Source organism: Crocodylus siamensis, chromosome 3 (genome assembly GCF_052110815.1).
Source record: "Crocodylus siamensis isolate JL-2025a chromosome 3, ASM5211081v1, whole genome shotgun sequence".
NCBI lineage: Eukaryota > Metazoa > Chordata > Crocodylia > Crocodylidae > Crocodylus > Crocodylus siamensis.
This window is the reverse complement of record NC_143397.1, coordinates 139,019,973-139,035,116: the sequence shown is the minus strand read 5'-3', so window position 1 is coordinate 139,035,116 and position 15,144 is coordinate 139,019,973. Positions and strand designations below refer to the sequence as shown.

Below are 15,144 nucleotides of genomic sequence, written 5' to 3'. Positions count from 1 at the left end.
ACTACTGAAAACAGAAAGAAAAAAACGATTCCCCCAGAGAAAAGCTATTGTTAACTAAGCACCTACTCATAGACAATGCAGCCATGTATCATCATGTGGCAAGAATAAAAATGCTGTAACGTCTCATCTTTAGCAAGCCATCCACCACCCTCCCTATTGTCCTAGGGATACAAGGAAGAATTAGATCACTGGCAAACACCCTTGGATTAACAGCTGAATGAAGGCCCCGAGTGAATTATTCATTCCATAGCTCATTCTCTGCCTTGTGCAATGAAAACAGAAAGAAATACCCCAATACACACAAAGCTGGACCACTCGTTGCTGCAACTTTGTTTGTTTGGCAAGCAGCAAGGAAACTTGATGCCACCCCCCTGGATATACACTTTATCCCTCTCTGCAATTCAGTTCTAACAGCTTGGCTACTAAAGATGTGTTAAGTCCCGAATACCACATAATAATGAACTGCCAAAAAGGTAAACTGTAGCATTTTCCCATGAAACAAGTGTAGACTAGTGCAGCTTCATCCTCTGTTGAATCATCCATACAGAAAGACAGAATTCTATACAGGAACTATACCAGTGGGGGGCAACATTTTTGGCAGGTGTGCCACAAAATGCCAGATCAGAAACAAAAGGGCAGTGGCTCTGTTCAGATTTCTATCAGCAGCTTAAAATCACTTTGCCAATATTTTTAGGCATATTTGCAGTTCCTAATGGAATATGAGGGATTTCAAATGACAGGCACACCCGGAAAGATGTTTGAAGTTATGGGTTAAACCCAGAGGCTGTTCCCAGCCTGAGCCAGGAACAAAATGCGCACAGCTTGACTGGAGCGTCAGTGGATACGAGGCAGGGACCACATTTTGTTCCAATCAAGTGCTAGGACACAAGCGAGCCATAAAATGCAAGATACGTTCCCCAATTCCAGCCAGGGAGCACGATCAACCACAGAGCAATCAGCTCCTGGTCCTGCTTCTTCCAAAAACAAACAAACCCCGATCTGAAGTAACCACCAGAAACCCATACTGCAGGCTTATGCCAGCTACAAAGCAGAAAAGGCTAAGATGCTGTCTGCCGAGGACACCTTTACTTCCTTAGCCTGCCAGTGAAGGGGCCGTTCGGAGAGAGAAGTGAAGAATGGAGAAGAGCTGCCACCCTCCAGCACACATCTGTATCAGTCATGACTGCTTGGGCTCTCTGCCTCAGGAATATGCAAAAATTTGCCTCAGCCCAAGTTTCTATCCCGCCGCTATGCCTCAATACATTCCTGTGTTCTAGTGGATGAAACATAAGCCTGCTTTTGCACCAGCGTTTGGCAAAGGCTCACACTGATATCTACTTCACGGTCATGCAGGACGTGAGGCTAGAAGGGACTTCCTGGGTCAGAGTCCAGCCCTTGTATTGCAGGCAACCACATCATATAATCCACTTCATAAGTTTATCATGCTCCACCCTAAAACTACCTGGATGATCATCCTACTACCTTTATGGGAAGTTTGTTCCAGAACCTCACCCCGCCGATGACTAGAAACACTCTATTCGTCTCCTGTATATATATATATCTGTGAGCAACTTATGCCCGCTCGTTCTTGTGCCAATGTTGTCACTGCTTTAACTAGCTCTTTTCCCTTTCTGGTTCCCAGAATACATGCAGTATTTCCAATAAAGTCTCATGGGTGCTTTCTATTTCCTTTGTGTAGAAAAAAAGGAATGAAAAGCGGTGTAGACATTTTATAGGGGCTATAGAAATTGCTCAGAAAATGAAAGAGAATTCTTACAAGAGGCCAACTATGTGGAAAAAAAAACTGTCATTGCTTCATTTCCTCTGTGACCATTTTGAATAATGGCAAATTATTATGGATGCTGCTGCTGCACTTGCTTACCAAACCACCACCCCTCACACCTCCACAAACCTCTCTCACTCCATAGCTTATGCCCACTGTGATTTCAAGCCTTTGGGGACCTTGAATTCTCTTTGTTGAAGGATACAATTCTCTATCTTCCCATAAAAGGAGCAACTTTATGTCACCTTTGGATTCCAGGACCAGCACCATAACCATCATAGCTCAGAGAAGTCCCAGGGCTAATTTATACTCCCTTGGAGCTATAACTCATGAATCTTTCCAGCAGCACAGAGCATAGTTCAGCCTAGGCCCCCACCTACATTAATCTTCCAGTACTTTGTTTGCCCCAATTTATACAGTGGGTTTGGGAAGATAAGTAAAGTAGGCTTGCTTCATCAGCTTTATGTCAAGGAATCCTCCTCCTACAAGGAGGTTACTCTGACAGGGAAACCCACCAATTTATGGGTCCTGAGTGCCAGCACAAGTTGGCGAAGAGGGAGAACAGAGAACCATGACTCTCGGTCTCTGTTTTTGAACTGCTCTGGGAGACACCCAACATTAAGCACCACCAAAAATATTCCAAGTAGCAACAGCCAATTCCAGATTCTCTCATCAGCCTAGACTTTCCACTTATTTCGTATACTACAGGAGTTTGTTTGCAAAAGGTATCCAGGGTGGAGAGGTGCCCACTGAAGCAGCAGCTCCATCGCCAGATGAAAAGATGCAGAGTACAGTTCCATCTATCCAGCCCCAGACAGATTTGCTTCTGCTCACAGGACTGCTCACAGTTGCTAAGGAGCAGCTAGCAGCTGTGTCTTGTCACTGTCCTCCCCCAGAGCCTGTCCCCCTGCTCAGCATAGCTTAGCTGGCAGCCAAAGGGGATAGGTGGGGTGGAGGTATAGAGAGTTCCAGGAGAGGAGCAGAGTCCACACTCATCAGACAGTGGGAGAAGAGAAAAATCCACTCTTGCAACCCCTTCCTCCAACCAAATTTAAGAAGTTGAACCACTTATAGTGAAGAAAATTAAACTGGCTCCCTTTTGCCCCCTGCTACTGTCAGGGTTTAAGAAGTCCCTGTAGAAGACTATTTTTTTTAGCACCTACACTGAGAGCTAAGGCATGGGAAAAGACTGTGGTTGAAGTCACTGCAGTTGCTCAGCTCCTATGGAAAAAAGTCACACTGTATATTTTGGTGCCCAAATATAGATGAAATTACTGAACTCTGGCTTATAATAGGGAAGGTCCCACAAGCCCCTCCCCTCTATTCCCTGCATCCCAACAAATGGAAAACCCAGCACCTCCCCCTACCTCCTCCTTCCTAAGAGAGAAAGGGGTTGGAGCTTGGGAAGGAATCCAAGAGTTTGCATTTGGTTTTTTTTAATCAGTGTATTTGCAATTTTTAAACAGAAAAAAACAGAATCCCTGGTGATATCTCCGAAAGCCTGCCTAAATCGGTCCTAGCCATGTGCAGCTGGTTCCATAAGAGATATCACCAGGGATCCTAACTTTCTCTATTAAAAAATCACAATTGTTTGATTTAAAAAACCCCACAAATTCTCTGATTAAAATCCCCCAAGCCCCTCACTCCGCGCACAGACAGGCCCCAACCGCTGTTTGTGCCGACCTCACTCCCCACCCACAGCCCCCCCCAGTAGGGTGGCCATCATAGAGGACAGAGGCTGGTTGTCCTCTGTCGTGGAATGATATGAAACCAAATGTCTTTATATCCTCTATTTTTCTCTTGAAGAGAAAAATAGAGGACGTAAAGACATCAGGTTTCGTATCAATAGAGGACAGAGTAGCAGAAAACCAGAATGTCCTCTATGATGACCATCCTACCCCCCAACCCTGCCAGAGGGGGCCCCCAGCTGCCAGTGCTATGGGACCAGGGACCTGGGTCCACAGCCCTCTGCCCACACTCAGCAGCACCTGATCCCCAGCTGTCACCCATGGGAGGTGACAGCTGCTGAGGTGGAGCAGAGCATAGAGCCTGGCTCTGCCTCCCCCCGTGCTGCACGGCCAGAGCAGAGGCCAGGGAGCAGGTGGGTCCAGGCTGCCTGCTGCAGGCTTGTGCTCCCTGCCCTGCTTCCCTTTCCCTTGGCCCTCTGCGGCCCAGCGAGCGGCATCTGGCATAGCAGAGCAGAACAGGGCTGGGCAGGGAAGCTCAATGTTGTTGCTGCAAATACCATGTCGCATGGTAAGGTGCCCCCGCCCACCCGGCAACATCAGGGGTGGCAGCACAGAGTGCCAGGCAGGAAGGGGCAGTTCACCAGGACAGCATGGGTCTTTGCAACAGCACCAAACTTCCCCGCCCGGCCCCACTTTGCCCTGCTACACCGTCATGCCCACTGGGCTGCAGAGGCCCCAGGGAAAGAGCAGCAGGGCAGTGGGCAGCCCACACCCCTCTCTGCCCTGCACACAAATCTGAGGGACATGTGTCCACCATGCCCCTCAAGGTATACACATAGCAGCAGGGAGCCAGTCTCCTCCACACCCCCGGATCAGCTGCCCATGCCCCCATCCCACTTCCTGCCCAGGCTCTGCAACCACATATTCCAGCCCTTGGGCCCCAAGCATTGCCTGGGCTGGGCAGCCCCAGCCCTGCCCCAAAGCTTTCCATCACTATGGGAGCCTTATTTCTCCCCCTGGCCCCCACCCCGCCAGACTTACCTGAGGAAGCTGCTCTCCAAACTGCCTGGCAGCCATGTGCATATGCATATAGTACCCCCTATCTGACTGCCCTCCTCCTGCTCCCCTCAGCTCCTTGAAGCCTGGAACTCTGTCAGAGGAAACCCACCGTTTCTTGCATTTTTCTCTTTTAAAGGAGAAAATCCAGGTTTTTCTCCTTAAAATGAGAAAGTCCAGGTTCTTCCATGTTTTTGCATGATGAATGGAAAACCCAGATCCCTAGATATTACCCACAAAAGCTCTTGCCTCTTGCATATTTCCTGCACCATCATGGCTACATCATCACCTCAACACTACCAAGAACAAGTGAGGCCATTTATTGTTATGGTATGTCTCCTATATGGTATGTCTCCATTGGAATCAGGAGGTGTGACTACAGTACAGGTAGTTTCAATCTACCCAAGTCTGGGAAGCCATAGCACTGTACGTGCAGTGGCCCAAGCTTCCTTATCGACTAGCAACCCAGGTATGCACCTAGGGACCCTAATGGGCTTGTACAACCTGAACTGAATATCATGCTGTTGCAACTTGACTGCTGTTGTTACTCAAGTTAACTGGATTAGATGGCTCAGACATGCTCAACTGGGCTACAGCAGAGACATATCCCAAGAGAGCCTTGAAACCATGAGGTTGACTGAGTGAAGGTGAGCCTACTGGATCAACCATGGTTGACATGGACATTGGCATCTTCTGTCCTTGTCTACACAGATAGGACTTTGGATCAGTGACTTTACTTTCTTCTGTGTCTGTACAACACTCAATAATTAAAATAAATTATAAATATTTAAATGTAATCTTCATTTTCTCCATCTCTAAAATAGGTATAATACCATCAAGGATGGATTGGTCAGTGTTTCTAAAATTCTTTGCTGTTCCATAACAGCCCAGGTAGAGTAAGAACTACTATATTAAGTACAAATGTATACTCATACAATATAAAGTTCATCTACATACACTGAAACTTAATTGGATGATGGATTTCATCTCGCATAAGGTATACTCATAGCATATATCATGATTAATTGACATCCCCAGGTCCACCACAGCTGCATAAATGGTCAGTGCAGCACAAATGGAGCCTGTCTGCAAATCACTAAGTAGCAAAGAGCAGACCTTGGATTACTGTGGTCTACAGTGATATATCACTTTCCATAAAAAGAAAAGAACATTGTGCTCTCTTACTCTCTTTCTCACCACCATTTCACCCCAGCTAATCAGGTTGCCACAGCAAACTCTTCTCTTCTCCCAGTACTTGCATCGCAGCATGAATATTTTTGAATCCTGGAGGAGTCCTTCTACTCTGTCCTAAAACAAAACCTATCAAGGGGAGGAGAAGAAAACAAACACTCTCAAACAAAAGCCTCTGCAGAACAAGGACAGTTTCCAAACTAATAAAAGCCTTTATTAATGGCTTTAAAAGTACTGTACTAGTGTAGGGACAGAAACAGAAGCACGCACAATAAAGCCCCTAGTTCTGCTAAGACTCATCTGTCTCCCCTGGAATTCTCACATGCGCACACTTGCCTGCCCCACAGAGCATGTTCAAAGTGCTCTGTCAGCTGTAGCTTTAATTCATATCACCAAATTTAGGACATATATATAAAAATTACTTTAAAAAAGCCAGTCATTCTAGCTAGGGACTTATGCAGCTCCCCATGACTATAATATCTGAACACTATACAACTGTTAATGGGTTTTAATGTCATAGCACCTCATGGCATTGGGAGACATATGCTAGGTAAAGTAGCTTGTTTAAGGACACAAGAAAGTCTATAGCTAACCTAGAAACTGAACCCAAGTCTCCTGAATACCAGTCTAACCTCCAATCCACTAGCTCCCAAACTACTGGTTCCCAAACTTTTTAAAGTTTCTTACACAGCCATGTATACTATGATTCTGTTGCAGAATAGTTAATATTTTGTCACTACAACCACATAGTAATCCATTCAACAATCCAAAATATATGGTACAGTTATTGTTGTTTTCTTTTTTCCTTCCTTTGCCTCCATTTTCATTTCCTCCTTTCCCCTCTTCCAGTTTCCTATTCCTTCCCCTCCCACACCTTCTAGAAGTTCACTGCACATCCATGGGAATACATTACCCAAATTTGAGAAACACAGCACAACTCTATCCATTCTACACTCCTAGTTACTGATTAATAGTAGTAGTAGTGACTTATACCATGTACTGAATACTAAAATACTTGCCCTAACTGGCTTGTATTCCTGAAATCAAAAACAGGCTTGTAGGATATCTAAGTGACCTCTGTGTCTGAGGAAAAACTCCAATCCACAACCAAACTAGTGGCTCAGGCCCAACTCCCTCTACAGAAGCCAAAAAGAGAAAATGGTATGTTGATATAATTCTTATCAGATTATGGACTGTTTTTACTTCCTATCTCACCTGAATTGCAGGTACATGAGGAAATATGTTTATGTAAGGTAGGTACGGTCAAGAAAGACACTCCGCTTCCTATACTGTGATCACACTATAAGTTCTTGTGCGTTACAAACACAGATTTCCCTAGGCCTAGACATTTTGGCTGTTTGCAGATGTCTAAAAACAAAAAAATGCCCTTTAAAGGAAGAAGCAGCATGTTACTTTGACCCAGCTCTGCAGAATTTGTATAGATTGGGCGCTTCAGTGGGGCTTTGGGGGTTTTTTATCTAAAGCTGATTCAATCAGCTATTAAATAAAAGTGCTAAAAAACCCCCACTGAAGTGACCAATTTATACAGATGTTGGGTGAGCCAGGTCCAACTAATATGATGCCTCTTCTGGGCATGCGTTGGACTTGGCACAGGAGCACGCCAAGTTTGAAGTAAAGCGCCGTTTTGGAGGGGTTTTTTAACGTCTGCAAGCAACCTTTCTGTTTAAATTTCTTTCTGACTTGAGACACACAGGCATTCACATATATATTCTTGAATATGGTTGCCTTGCACTCTTCAATATTGTTTAAGTGTCTGAATTCAGAATATGGTGTGCAGGCTTTATGATGTAAAAAGTGAATTCACTGAATTCAAATTTTTCTCGATCTTTCTAGTCTTTTACCATTTGTTACCAAAGCCATTTAGAATAAAGGGTCATATGCTTTGCAGTGAGCTGAGTAGACTCAACCAGCTTAGCTCACAGACTGTTAACAGTCTAGCTGTGGCAGCACAGAGCTCAACACAGGTTGCTAGACTTACATGATGAGATGCTGTTAACTGCTTAAGGCTAGTTCAGGTGTGTCTACACCTGATCTGAGCCTTCAAGAGGCCGAGAAGCGATCATAGACAACTGCAATCATAGACACTGCGATCACAGACAACACCCAAGATTTCCAGTTGCACGAATCACTATCAGCACACTCTTACTGATATATCACCAAATAAATTCTACATGCAGCAGATCCTATAGCAGTGTAACAGCTTTTAACTCTAGAATTATTTCCTCCTCCAGCTTATACTCACAAACATGTGAAAACACATACTCCTCAAGTGCCACAATGGCCCTACCCCTTCAGAACCCACAGCTGCAGAGATGGAAGTGAGGATTTACAACACTAGGTATCATGGAGTAATTCTAAGTCATAGGGATCAGGAGTTATGACATTTTTATTGTCTATTTTTTTCCCTCTTGCATGAATATGAAGAAACTGTAAGGGAAAACATCTGCTTTCACTTTTCTTTTCTCCACCACTGCTCCCATCTGACAAAACCTTAAAACTTGCCAGTGTTTCAGGGAGCTGTTTGTGCCAGCACTCTACAAGGAGCCAAGCCCTTTCTGTATCCTTGATGTGAGAGTACGCTGCACTTGGAGAAAAGGCTCCCCATTGTGATGAGAATGCACCCAGGCTCTGTCCAGCTGATAGCTCTATTGCCAGCTTGTCAGGAGACAAACCCCCTTCCCTCATGTCCATAAAACAGAACGGATTGTAGTTCCTTCACTTCTAGTACTACCTGAAGAATTTCTGGAGTTCATTGCTCCATCCCGGTGTGAACAGCCATGCTGCAGTCTGGCATCTGCAGAGGTTGCACCTATGTAACAAAGGTGTGAATTGCGGCAGACCACACAGGAGAACTCCATGTAGCCACTTTGCTGCAGTGTTAGAGGGAGGTCCAGTCTTCCCTCTGACCTTGGGTTTAGTTGCAACATGGTCAGAACTTAAAGGAATTCTGCACAGTAACAAAGTACATTTTCTTCCTTTCAGAAAACTGGCTTGCAGCTTTAGACTTGTGCCCTAAGATTCTCTTCTGTACTGAGATCTGCTCTGATCAAGATGAGAAGAAATTATGGTTCCCTAGTTCCTCTGGTATTTTCAACAAGCTTGATCCCAGGACAATTTCAGGTAGTCTTTAGATGGTTTAAACTTATACAAGCTGCCATTGGTATCCAATGAACCACATACTTGCCAGAGACTGGTGGAGAACAATCGCACTTCAGGCTGACCTCCATCAGGAGCGTTTCATACCATTGTGACTGAGACTATTTCAATTTGTCCCGAGCCTCAGGAATGCTTAGATGCAGTATTTTTAGTTCAAGCCCAAGTGTATTAAAAGCTGGTGGGAGTTGGGGTGTGGGGGCACAAAAGCAGATATTCCTCATGGCATAATAATATCTTACCATGAACCAAAATTAAGCCAAGAAGCTGAAGAAGTTGATTCTATATGAACATCTTATTAAGCAGAGAAAGACAACTGAAGTATTTCATGGGCTCAACTTCTCCCCTAGCCAAAGGAAACAGATATGGATATGACTGGCACACCCAACCCAAGAGAAACAGTACGTACCAGGGATGTGGAAGAGTCCAGGAAAAATTTGCAAAGACTTCAATTTTGTTTGTCCACTGTTCATCATGCATTTTGTGACATTGTTCTAAAAATCAATAAGTCACATATTAAAATACAGTACATAACCCAAGACATGTGCTGTAAAAGCTCAGTACAGAACTGTGACTAGCTTTCATTAGACCTGCCATTCAGCCCTCTCTCCTCCCACATTCAAACCTCCGGAAGAAAGTCAAAGTTCTCTACTGATGCTACAGCATAGTGGGAATGACCTGCTAACTTTTGGATATGCTTTACAAAGTTGAATTCCTCCAATTTAGTTCACTCTCCAAAACCATTCCAGGGAAGCAGGGAGAGATCAGGCCCACTCTACTCCTACCTCCTGTTCTGTTCCCTTCATTTCTTCTCAACATGGTGAAAAAAATATGTGTCACTCACAAATCTTAACAGGAACAGCGTAGAGGAAAAGTTCACACCCTTGTTTGTATTTAGAGTCCTATGACTCTTTGGGACCTTTGAATTTAGTCAATTTTTCTCATATCTGATACTAGTGGAGCTCTCTCATCTAGCACAGGGGTAGGCAAAATGCGGCCTGCAGGCCGGATGCAGCCCACCAGGCCATTCTATCTGGCCCACAGGGCCCCTAAAAAATTTAGCAAATTAATATTTATCTGCTCCTGGCTGCCTGTCATGCAACCCTCGATGGCTTGCCAAAACTCAGTAAGCAGCCCTCCACCCAAAATAGTTGCCCGCCCCTGATCTAACAGACCAAGGCATTATAAGATCTAATGGCTGAAAAATGAAGTCAAAAGATTTCCAACTCCAAAGAAAATACAAGTTAATGGCAAGGACAACAAATCCTTGGGACACCTTATCACAGGAACTGGTAAATGCCTCATCAGTTGAGAACCTCAAATCAGCTATTAACAACTTTCTAAAAAAACATGCTCCGGTACAACCAGAAGTTTTTGAGCTTTATCATGTGCTCTTATAAAGAAAGAAAGAATAAGTATCCTCCACTGCCAGAATTACTCAATGAAAAACCATGATCAAGTGTTCAAAATGGATTGAAAGAGTGTTCCCTTCTGCCTTAAAACCTGTGAATCTACGCATATAATTGCAAGTTGCCACTGAAATGAAAATAGGATGATTTTCTGGTAGGACGGGAAATAGCAATTTGATGGAATTTTCAGTGACAGGGAATAACCTAGTGAGCATTAATTATGGCTGGATATGCTGAGCATAACAGCACTAACAGCTCCAATGGAAGCCAATGAGATTGGAGAAATAGATTGGATCATAACAGAGAAAAATTATACCCTGAACTTTAGAAGCAAATCTCTACAGCAGGGGCACATAAACAATGAAATTATCCTCTGAGGGAGGTCTTTGGCACAGTAGAACAAGGGTAGATGATTTAAAGCTAGAACGGCTTTTGTGAAGGAAAATCCTGCTCCATGCAGGGAGATGGAATTGAAGACTCATCCAGGCATGATTTCCAGGGATCTTTTTTTTTTATTGCCCTTCTTGACTATGCCAGTTCAAAAACACCACTCCCTGAACTTATTCTTCCTTGTTTACTTTTTTCCTGCTTAGCAACTGCAGAAAGTTGAATTATTCTAATATTTTCAAGTAACCATTATTCTCTAAAGGCACTGGCCTGAATCCTAATTGCTGCTGCTCCAGTGCTCAACAGGAGAGTAGCACACAGCTGCAAATATTGCCATGCAGCATTCTATTCATGTCAGCCTGACCCTAACTCTTACATGTCCACTGGGATGCAAACAAACCTTCATCAAACACTGTCAGAAAACAACTGGCATGCCAGACACACTTCTGAATAGAAAGAAATGGTGAAAGAAAAAATAGGATATGGAGATGGTTTTAAAATGATCATGTGGACTGATGAAAGAAACCAGAAGCCACTTGTGTCCATACCAGTCTAAACTTGATTCTGCCTTTGGCTTTCTGAATAACTCTTCCTAGCCAGGATAAAAGGACAATGTATTCTTGTTTCACTTGGACAGTATAAACTTTCTAGATTGTGTCCCAGTGTCCTGAGAACTACTGTCAAATTACCTAAAGGGTCCCTATTCAAGATGTTCCAGGGGTGTATATGCGCATGAGAGAAAGAGAGAGAGATTTTGCTATGCAGGTAGAAAATAAATTGTACACCCAGTTTCATAATTTTCTCATAACAAGCCTGTGTTTCATACAAACCTTTGTTTGAGGCCAAAGCTTGTCATAGCCTTAAGTGACAAAGTTGCTTTGCTAGTGGGATGAGTCACTGAACCAGTCTAGCTAGTGTAAAACCACTGCTCAGGCTGCTAAGAGGGAGGGGTAGAGCTTGTGGTTCCTCAGTTCTCTGCTTCTGTCTGTCAGAGCCGTACAGAAGCGAGAGTGCAGGAGAGAAGCGCACAGAGCTAGGCAACACATTGGGCACAGGCAAAGCATGGTCTCTTTTTGATCTGCTTCACTTCTCCAGGCAGAGAAGGTCAAAGAGCAGAGCCAGAGAGCAAGTGCTTCAGTAATTCATAACTCTAAAAACAGTTGCCCACAATTGTGCCCTAGTTGGGTATTTTGTTTAAAAACGGGCAAATCTTGGACTAGGCCCAAGGAATAGATCCCTGTTCCTCTCTTTTTCCAGTCTACCAGGCCCTTACAGCTCTCTCTCAGCTTCAGCCCAGTCTTTCCCTTCTACCCTCGGCTGTTTTCCTCTCTTGCCCTTGACTTTCCATCCCTTCTCCTATGCCGAAGGTAACCAATCCCAGGGCCAGTTCCAGATTTCCAGTCCAGCAGCCAACCCTCCTACGGACCGGCAGCCCACCCTTTTATCCAAGCACTTTTTATACTGAGTATAAAAAAGGGTGGGCTGCCGGTCACTTCCATTCTGCAGTATGCTGGTCCACAGTTTGCCGGTCCGCAGTCTAAAAAGTTTGGGAATCACTGTCCTATGCCACATCTCCCACTCCCATTCCCTTCCTCCCTGTGCCTTCCATCCGCCACCCCCAAGAGTCTGTAAAATATTTAAAGTTTCTCTGCTGTTTCCAGTCCCCTCAGCTGGGCTGACAGGATGCAAAAATCATTGAGGGGGCCTTCTGCCAGCTGAAGCCATTGCTACTCCTAGTCCTTCCTGTAGTAAACTTGACTTAGCAGGGCAGAGCAGTCAGCAACAGTAATCATGACAAGAACCTTGTATGAGATTCACATGTAAATGTGGGGAGGAAAGGAAGAAAAGCACAATTCTAGAAGTCTACCGGTACATGTCAGGAGATGGAAAGCAGTACAGCTGGTCCTGTGTGTTCAGTGTATCACCAAAGTCCTCTCTCTCAAGGTTGCGGTGACAGGCTACTGAAACAATGACAAAAGCACAGAGCAAGAAGGGGAATTTCCCAAGAGAGAATGAAGGGGAATTTCCCAAGAGAGAATTTGAAAAGCACCAGCAGATATGCTGTTTGTAGTGCAAGCCTCTGGAAGATTGGACAAAGAAGGAGAACAAAAAGGTGTTAATTCAGAGGCATAAGGGATATTGCTATTTGTTTGCCTTTCTCCACAGCTCTCCCCAATAAATCAGCTCTTTAAAGCATTATATTCTTCTGAATGACATCAAGAAACTAGACTCCAACCAAAAAAACAAAACAAATATGTCACAATACAAGATGCAATACAAGAGGCAGATCCACAAGGGACAAATATTTACCACTGTTCTGCATGGCTCCTACACCAGACTGCATTCTTCTTGGCAAGCTGAAGTGGGACAAATGTTCTCGGAAAAATACATAGCATTCTGCCCTCACAAGCTACTGACACACACTCCAGGCCACTGAACCCTGGGCTCGCAGTGCTTCTCGGAGAGCACGAGGCCTATGCTGGGGAAGGCTAAACATAGAGTTGGGTTCTCAAGTGTCCCGACAGGACAAAGAGCTTCAGTGTGATATAATTGTTATTAATAAACTGGAAGCATATGGAGCCCCAAGATGCATGGAAACCTGTAATAAGGAGCACTCTAGTAGACCTTCCCCTGAGTTAACCAACCACCTCTGAAGGGCACATGTCAATTTACACAACCATTTTGTTAACCTACAGGTAAACGCCACGTCTACTTGCTGTTCTCAAGCCAGGTTTGCTACCGCATGTAAAAGGGGACCATTGTATGCTACCTCCGTTCTTTTCTGAGTGAACCTGTGCAGGTATTACTGGCATCTGTTACGGGTAATATAACTATGCATTAACCACCTGATGATAGCAAGAACCAGGATTTCCTGCTATGCCAAAAATGGGATTGCCCCTCCTGCCCGTGCCAAAGGGGTGGTACTGGAAACTGAACAGCCAAGTGGTATAAGAGCTCTGGGTCATATCTGTGCACTTTGACATCTTGCCAGGCTATAATAAGAGAGACCTGCAGGGAGCAACAGATGTCAACGGTGGTAATTTTCCTTCCTGCTTCAGCTCCTCAAAACTGCCTCAACTGGATAAACGCCCGCCCAGTTCCTTCTTTGGATAGTCATCCAAGCGTACACCACACAAACAGCTGCCAACTCCACTGGAAAATGTACAGACTGAAAGATCACCTGTGAATATGCAGCCTCCAAATGAGCTGTGCTGCACGTTGCCTTTGCAGCTAGTTTATATCCTTGACAATTGTACTGCTGCTTTTGCAGCAGGCAGCAGACAATTGCCAAGCAAACTGTCCACACTTGAGACAGCAAGAGGATCAAGAAAGGCTTTACTTGCAGAACACCACTCTTAGCAGAGCAAAGGACATACACACTCAGATGGAATAAGAAACCATCCTCGTCCTGAACCTTCACCCATTTTTAGAGCCAGATTATGCTAACCTCCCGTCCCTCCCCCAAATACTTTCCTAATTCCCTCCACAACTAAAATTTGAAGTGTCCACATTCACCTGGAAAGGACATTCTTCGCTCATTTGCAACTGAGACTGGGCCAAATTCAGAGGGGCTGGACATAGTGATGTAAACTGGCTCCGTACACTAATTTTGCCAGACTCTTACACTCATTTACTCCTACTGTACTCTTTTGTAACTTTAAGCAACACACACACACACACCCCTGAGACCATCCTTGATGCCCTTAGTAGGACTAAGGGTATCCAAGCACTGGGAGAGTATAAGCCTGTGGATCCAGCTGGCATCACATTACATTTTGCCTCTGGATTTGGCCTTACCAGCAGAATCACTAAAGTTGCACGAAGAAGCTTGTTTTCCTGAGATTTACCACTCTGTTTTGCACACTTAAGCAGTCTGCAAAGCTTGGAAAGCATCCAGCTCTTCAGCTGCTTTTCCAAACTAAACCCAGACTCTTTTAAGGCTGCCACATCCTTAGTCAGGGCCCAGCTGACTTCAGACTCCATGTGAAGAAAACTTGACAACTCGCTCAGCCAGATCTTTTGCGTTCCCACAGTTGCCAAAGCAGATCCGGACTGCCTGCCCTCTGTCTTCTCTTTCACACCCCCTCAGCTCTCAGCCTTGCAGGCTTGCCTTAGCCTAATCACACATGCATCTGGCCTGTCTTACACTTTCTAAGCCCTCACATGAATATAGGATTTGCAGGCAGTTTATTCATGTGACATGAATTCCAGGGAAAACAGCAGCAGCAGTGTCATTATCGCATTATGAGTTTCACTGAATTGTCCACATAAATACACCAAGGCTTGCAGCAGTGTTAGACACTGGAATGTTTTCAGAGCTGAGAGTAGATATTCCAGAAGCTTGTTTAATAAGAGGCAGAAGAGGCCACATACTCACATCAACTAGTTCAGCTGATTTATTTTTAAATGCCATTTCCATGCTTACATCCAAGGAACAGAGTTGAGACAAACTAAT

General features: G+C 44.6%; 1 long non-coding RNA gene across 1 annotated transcript in view; it reads right to left on the bottom strand.

Annotated features, from left to right (window-relative positions):
* Window positions 1-13,122, bottom strand: part of LOC149868892 (uncharacterized) — a 170,581-nt gene extending 157,459 nt beyond the window's left edge. Inside the window, exons 1-2 of the long non-coding RNA XR_016441354.1 lie at window positions 12,999-13,122; window positions 9,302-9,386 (exon numbers count right to left, since the gene is read on the bottom strand). This is a non-coding gene — a long non-coding RNA (uncharacterized LOC149868892). The remainder of the gene's footprint in view (window positions 1-9,301; window positions 9,387-12,998) is intronic.
* Between the last annotated feature and the right edge of the window lie 2,022 nt (window positions 13,123-15,144).